Below are 7005 nucleotides of genomic sequence, written 5' to 3' on the forward strand. Positions count from 1 at the left end.
GGGTTTGGCCGGAAGCAGCAAAAAACCCCAGCCCTCTTTGAAGCCCTTTAGCTTGTCCATAATTTAACATAGAGACGTCATTCAAACTTTAAACAGATCATGAATTAAATTGACATTTACGCTATAGCTTCTGGAGCCTTTGTGAACCATCTAATATCCGGGGTAAATCCCATGATGAATTACAATTCCATGTAGTTCCCAGAGTTACCACTAGAGGCTGGCTGCAAATGCAAGTCAATCTCCATTCACTCGCATGTTAAAGGGGACCTATTATGAAAAACACGTTTTCTCTTGCTTTAACATATATAAAGTTGTCTCCCCTCAGCCTGCCAACTCAGAGAAGGAGGAAAGCAACCAAATTCTGCAGTGTCTGTACAGCCGCCCGGTGAGCCATCCAGTGTGATGTGGCTTCTACGAGCCATTCAGATTCTGCTCCCGTTGTTACGTAACGAAAATGCGATTTACATAGGTTGACCTCCGATGCGTGAAACCACGCCCACAACTAAGGGCCAATCCCAATACACCCCCTACTTTCTACCACTAGCCCTCAAAATGAAGCCACAAGGCGTTGGGCCCTTGTAATCTTCCCTAGGGATTGGGACACCACTTGCTACGTCACTGCGTGGTTTACGTTCGTGCACATACGTCACACCATATCAGGAAGCCGAGAGCTAAAAGCTGTTTTAATTTCAGCTGTAGCGCTGTTAATATGCCACTTTATTAAGTCTTAATATTTTTTCAGGCGTAAAAGTAACCGTTAAGATCCCCAACCTGGGCTCAGTTTATCCAAATAACACCTGTTAAGAAATTTGCCCCGATGTTTTCGGGGATGAGAAGAGCCGCCGGCGATTTATGGTTCCGCGTTAAATCGACGCAGAGCCTACGGCGTAGTACGGTGCGCGTCGCCGCGTAACTTACGCCGTAGGCTCTGCGTTGGTGTAACGCGGAACCATAAATCAACCTATTCTGGCGAGATCTGAAAAGACTTCGCAACAACGGGCAAACAAGTGATTATGTACATTCACTGAGTGAATATTATGAAAGTAAAATATATATTTCTCCCTAGAAATGTAATCAGAATGCATTTTCATGCAGAAACTAACTCAAAATTTTGATTTTATTCACTAAAAAATAAGAAATGTACGCCATGTTTTTTTGTTTGATTCAGTCTGCAAATGATGACGTAAAGCATTCTGGGAAATTTTCTCAGGCCCTCGGTCGCGAAGTCAGCATTTAAAATCACTAGCTTTTAAGGGGCTAGATTCATACACACTACCCCTCGATATGCCCACTAGCCCTACATGCAAAGAGGAATTGGGACACCACTTCCCTCACAGGAACGCGCAAAATATAGGGGTAGGGCTGAAAAGTACGGCTAGGGGGTGTATTGGGACCAGCCCCCGGGTCTCCCACTCAGAAGGCGCGCCGATTTTTTCCAGTGGCCAACCGCGGTACTGCAACCAAAAATCCCATGCGGCCCAGAAAGCTTTTTTCCCATAGACCGCAATAGTAAAAGAGAAGCCTCTAAAACTGTTCACAGGACACCTCCAGCTGTAATCCCCGGCAATTACTAATCTTTGCATTCTATATTTTTAAGTGATGGACTTTATATCCGTCAAAAATGTTTTATAACGGCCAGAAAAGTAAAAGAAAAGTCTCTTTCTGGGCGTGACGTCACGGCTGACGTCACAGCCGTGTCCGTGCATTCCACGGATGTTTTATATTAATATATATTATATAATTATATTATATTAATACATTAATAATATGTGTAATGCTATACATGTAATAATATACATTAATTAAGATATTATATTAATACATATTATATTAATACTCGCGTCATTGCCCCGGGGCATGATGGGAGGCCCCAGAGCATCATGGGAGGTGACTCAACTGCGCATGCTCTATAGGCCGCTGTATGCGGAAGTAAACCCGGAAGTCAGAGATTTTTTCAGCGGATGCGCTGGCTGAGCAGAAGGCATTGAAATGAATGGGCGGCCATTTTTAGTCACCAATCCAGTTTCTATAATACATCCATGATTGGGACAGGGCCTAACTCCGCCGCCCGGAGCTTCCGCCATTTTTTCGTAGCGGTGTATCGCGTCATTCAGGCAGCCAATCAGCACAGTGCCTCATTATCATAGCCTCCCCGCCCACTCAGAATCCCGCATAGATAATGAAAAAAAATTCCAGAAAATCTATATCTGATTTACAAAAAAATCTATTTGCAAATTATAGTGGAAAATAAGTATTTGGTCAAAAACAAAAGTTCATCTCAATACTTTGTTGCATACCCTTTGTTGGCAATGACAGAGTTCAAACGTTTTCTGTAAGTCTTCACAAGGTTTTCTGTTATAGATTGTTTTCTTTGAACCCAAGCGCACAACACCAAACCGGGTTAAACTTTAGCCAAACGAGGTGTAGTTTGATAGAAAAACACAAAAAACTCCCACAGGGAATAAAAAACCTTCTTCACAAGGAACTAGAAAATCAAAGGGAAAAAGACACCAGCAAACAACTAATCCAACAAAGCTAACAAAACGAACTAGCAACGAACAACTCGCAGCCCCGGTCTTTAACTTCTCCTTTGATGAGATGACGAGCTGCAGGTGTGCGCTCAGAGCGCGACTCCACTTTCCACCGGTGCGCGCCCGGCTCGGACTCGTCGCCGCGAGTAGTGATGAGCAGTGATGTTTTGGGGCTGTCGCTGGGCAACACAGACTTTCAACTCCCTCCAAAGATTTTCTATGGGGTTGAGATCTGGAGACCGGCTAGGCCAATCCAGGACCTTGAAATGTTTCTTACGAAGCCACTCCTTCGTTCCCCGGGCGGTGTGTTTCACTCAAAATCTCACGATACATGGCACCACACGGATCAGTCGACCTGGTCCCTTTGCAGAAAAACATCCCCATGATGATGTTTCCACCCCCATGCTTCACAGTAGGTATGGTGTTCTTTGAATGCTTTCTCAGCTTTCTTTCTCCTCCAAACACGACAAGTTGTGTTTCTACCAAAAAGTTCTATTTTGTTTTCATCTGACCATATAATATTCTCCCAACCCTCTTCTGCATCATCCAAATGCTCTCTAGCAAACTTCAGATGGGCCTGGACATGTACTGGCTTTAGCAGGGGGACACGTCTGGCACTGCAGGATTTGAGTCCCTGGCGGAGTAGTGTGTTACTGATGGCAGCCTTTGATACTTTGGTCCCAGCTCTCTGCAGGTCATTCACTAGGTCCCCCGTGTGGTTCTGGGATCTTTACTCACCGTTCTTGTGATCATTTTTACCCCACGGGGTGAGATCTTGCGTGGAGCCCCAGATTGAGGGAGATTATCAGTGGTCTTGTATGTCTTCCATTTTCTCATTATTGCTCCCACAGTTGATTTCTTCACACCAAGCTGCTACCTATTGCAGATTCAGTCTTCCCAGCCTGGTGCAGGTCTACAATGTTTGTTTCTCCTTTGTCAGCTCTTTGGTCTTGGACTGTTTGAGGTTGTGGACAGGTGTCTTTTATACTGATAACAAGTTAAAAACAGGTGCCAGTAATACAGGTAACAAGTGGAGGACAGAGGAGCCTTTTAAAGAAGAAGTTACAGGTCTGTGAAAGTGTACTGTATGTACAGTACAAGGAAAAATCTGGAAACAAATATGACACATGTAATGACAATTAATAATAATAATAATGACTTGGATTTATATAGCGCCCTTCTAGGCACCCAGAGCGCTTTTACAGAAATCATTATTCATTCATACACATTCTCACCAGTGGTGGTAAGCTACGTTTGTAGCCACAGCTGCCCTGGGGCAGACTGACGGAAGCGTGGCTGCCATATCGCGCCTAACGGCCCCTCCGACCACCACCAACATTCATACACATTCAAACACATTCACACGGGGCAAGGTGGGTAAGGTGTCTTGCCCAAGGACACTACGACAGCAAACTGGGACAGAGCGGGATTCGAACCGCCGACCTTCCGATCATTGGACGACCCGCTCTACCGCCTGAGCTACTGCCGCCGATTAACTTCTATAGCAGTCATTTGTGCACAAACTAAAATGACTTTTCCGGTAAGTCAACTTTATTTTTGTAGGTGGTCACTGAATCCATCCCAGAATGCTTTCATGTTCAGATACTGAAGGCAACGTGGAACTGAAACAACGAATATATTGACTGAAACAGTGCAATGCACCATCAATGCATTCGATAAAAAGCTTAGAAGTAATTAGATACTTACATGTATGCATGTATTTTACAAGTACCAAATGCCTGTGGCATCTGTTGAAAGCAAGCTCTGACTCGTTCCCTGATGTAGGCCTTGGAAGCTTCCATACAACAGCTAGTTTGAGCCATGGGAGCTCTGAGTTTGATCAAACTTGGCTGACCTATAACACAGAAAACACAGAGCAGAATAAAACTGGACTATTGAAGTCAGTTGTCTATGCAGGTACTGAAGCTATTGAAGAGTTTCTCTCTACGCTCTAAGACTAATAAACACTTACCGGCTACTTTATTAGGTACACCTGTCCAACTGTTCATCAATGCATTTAGGCATGTAGACATGGTCAAGATGATCTGCTGCAGTTCAAACCGAGCATCGGAATGGGGAAAAAGGTGATTTAAGCGACTTTGGACGTGGCATGGTTGTTGGTGCCAGACGGGCTGGTCTGAGTATTTCAGAAACTGCTGATCTACTGGGATTTTCATGCAGAACAATCTCCAGGGTTTACAGAGAATGGACCGAAAAAGAGAAAATACCCAGTTCTGTGGGTGCAAATGCCTCGTTGATGGCAGAAGTCAGAGGAAAATGGCCAGACTGGTTCGAGCTGATTGAAAGGAAACAGAAACTCAAATAACCACTCGTTTCAACCGGGGTATGGAGAAGAGCATCTCTGAACACAAAACACGTGTGACCTTGAGGCGGATGGGCTACAGCAGCAGAAGACCACACTGGGTCACTCCTGTCAGCTAAGAACAGGAAACTGAAGCAGCAATTCACAGAGGCTCACCAAAATTGGACAACAGAAGATTGGAAATATGTTGCCTAGTCTGATGAGTTTCCAATTCTGCTGCTACATTCAGATGGGAGGGTCAGATTTTGGCGTCAACAACATGAAAGCATGGATCCATCGTGCCTTGTATCAATGGTTCAGGCTGGTGGTGGTGTAATGGTGTGGAGGATATTTTCCTGGCACACTTTGGGCCCATTAGCACCAATTGATCATCGTGTAAACGCCACAGCCTACTTGAGTATTGTTGTTGACCATGTCCATCCCTTTATGACCACAGTGTACCCATCTTCTGATGGCTACTTCCAGCAGGGTAATGCGCCACGTTATAAAGCGTGAATCATCTCAGACTGGTTTGTTGAACATGACAATGAGTTCACTGTACACACGGCCTTCACAGTCACCAGATCTCAATCTAATAGAACACCTTTGGGATGTGGTGAAACAGGATTTTTGCATCATGGATGTGCAGCCGACAAATCTGCAGCAACTGCGTGATCAGGGGCGCCGCTAGGGATTTTGGGCCCCATGAAAATAATCTTTACCGGGCCCCCCAACACAGCGGCGACATTTGTTGATGCTATTTTACATACAATGCATTTTATTGGTATTTTTGACTATCATTACCATATTTGTGAAAGAAGAGCAACATGACAGTAGGGGAAGAACTGAGCACTCTGAATACAATGGAATTCATTTTGATTCATTTATTTGCTGCAACACTGATTTTTAAATTGGAAATAAACTCTTCCATGAAAAAATAGAAATTATAATCAGTGGAGAGAAAATCTGGAAATGTAAAAATCTCAGCAAAAACAAAACACCATCAAAATACAAAATGGTCATATATGATTTCTCATCGTTTATGTAGAACTTAATATATGAAAGAATGGCAAATATATAACGTTGCCGACTGAGTCAAGCTTCCTTTTGCAACCTTTCAATCACTGGTCCTTGCTCAACTTTTCTCACCAAAAGTCCAATGCCGAGCCTTCTCACGTGCAAAATCACTTATCAGGTCTCACCAATATGTAAACTTCTCTGAGTGGACTGAGAGCGGTCAACCGAGTCTGCTGCACACACCACGGATGTTCCCCTCTGTTTTTACTGCACGTCTTCTATTTAATTTCTTTAAAGGGTTTATGCTTTTTAAACCATTAAAATTGTTAAAAATTACCTTTTTCATTAAGTTAATTATTTCCCATAACAGATTCACCTTTGTATTGTTTTGAGACTATAGTAAAAATGTATCATTATTATTATTTCAACACACACAGCTGCTCACCTCCTTCCTCATGTGAGGTCACTGGGGCTGGTTCAGTGGCAGGGGGAGTTGGGGGCTGACAGACCGCTGCTGCTGCTGCTGCTGCACTTGACTCTGTTCAGAATGAGGCATCATTTTGACAGAGGGGAGATCAACTATTATTGAATGAGAACAGCTTGATAAATGTTTGACTGGATTTATTATTTAACTAATATAGCAGTAAAATGAGAAAAGTGAGCTAGCTTATAGACCACAGACAGGGACAAAGTTAATACACCACAACTAACAAACCCACCTTTTCATGTCAACATGGACCAAACTATCTGAGGAATTTTTCCAGTAGCTTGAAAGGATTAAGGCGGTTCTGAAGGCAAAAGGGGGTCCAACCCGGTACTAGCAACATGTACCTAATAAAGTGGCTGTGAAGTATATTTTCTATATCTAATGCAGCTCATCAGCCTATATTCATTTGCCGTTAAAAGATAACTATTTAAAGGTGAATCTTACCTTGAAGGACAAGAAGCAGCACGGTGATGAACTTAAAAGCTGGTCCACACTTTCCAGAGAAAGACATGTTTGGTGAAAGATGTGCTGAATAAACCTGGTTAGTTGAGGTCTGTTACCAACAGTAACTATTCTTGCCTTTCAGAGTCACAGAAGAGGAACGTTAAAGGTCTGACTTTGCAAATCTTATTTGTTAACTCTCATGAGGAAACACACTTCTGCGCAAT

The sequence above is a fragment of the Cololabis saira genome, chromosome 19, assembly GCF_033807715.1.
Source record: "Cololabis saira isolate AMF1-May2022 chromosome 19, fColSai1.1, whole genome shotgun sequence".
NCBI classification, from domain to species: Eukaryota; Metazoa; Chordata; class Actinopteri; order Beloniformes; family Belonidae; genus Cololabis; species Cololabis saira.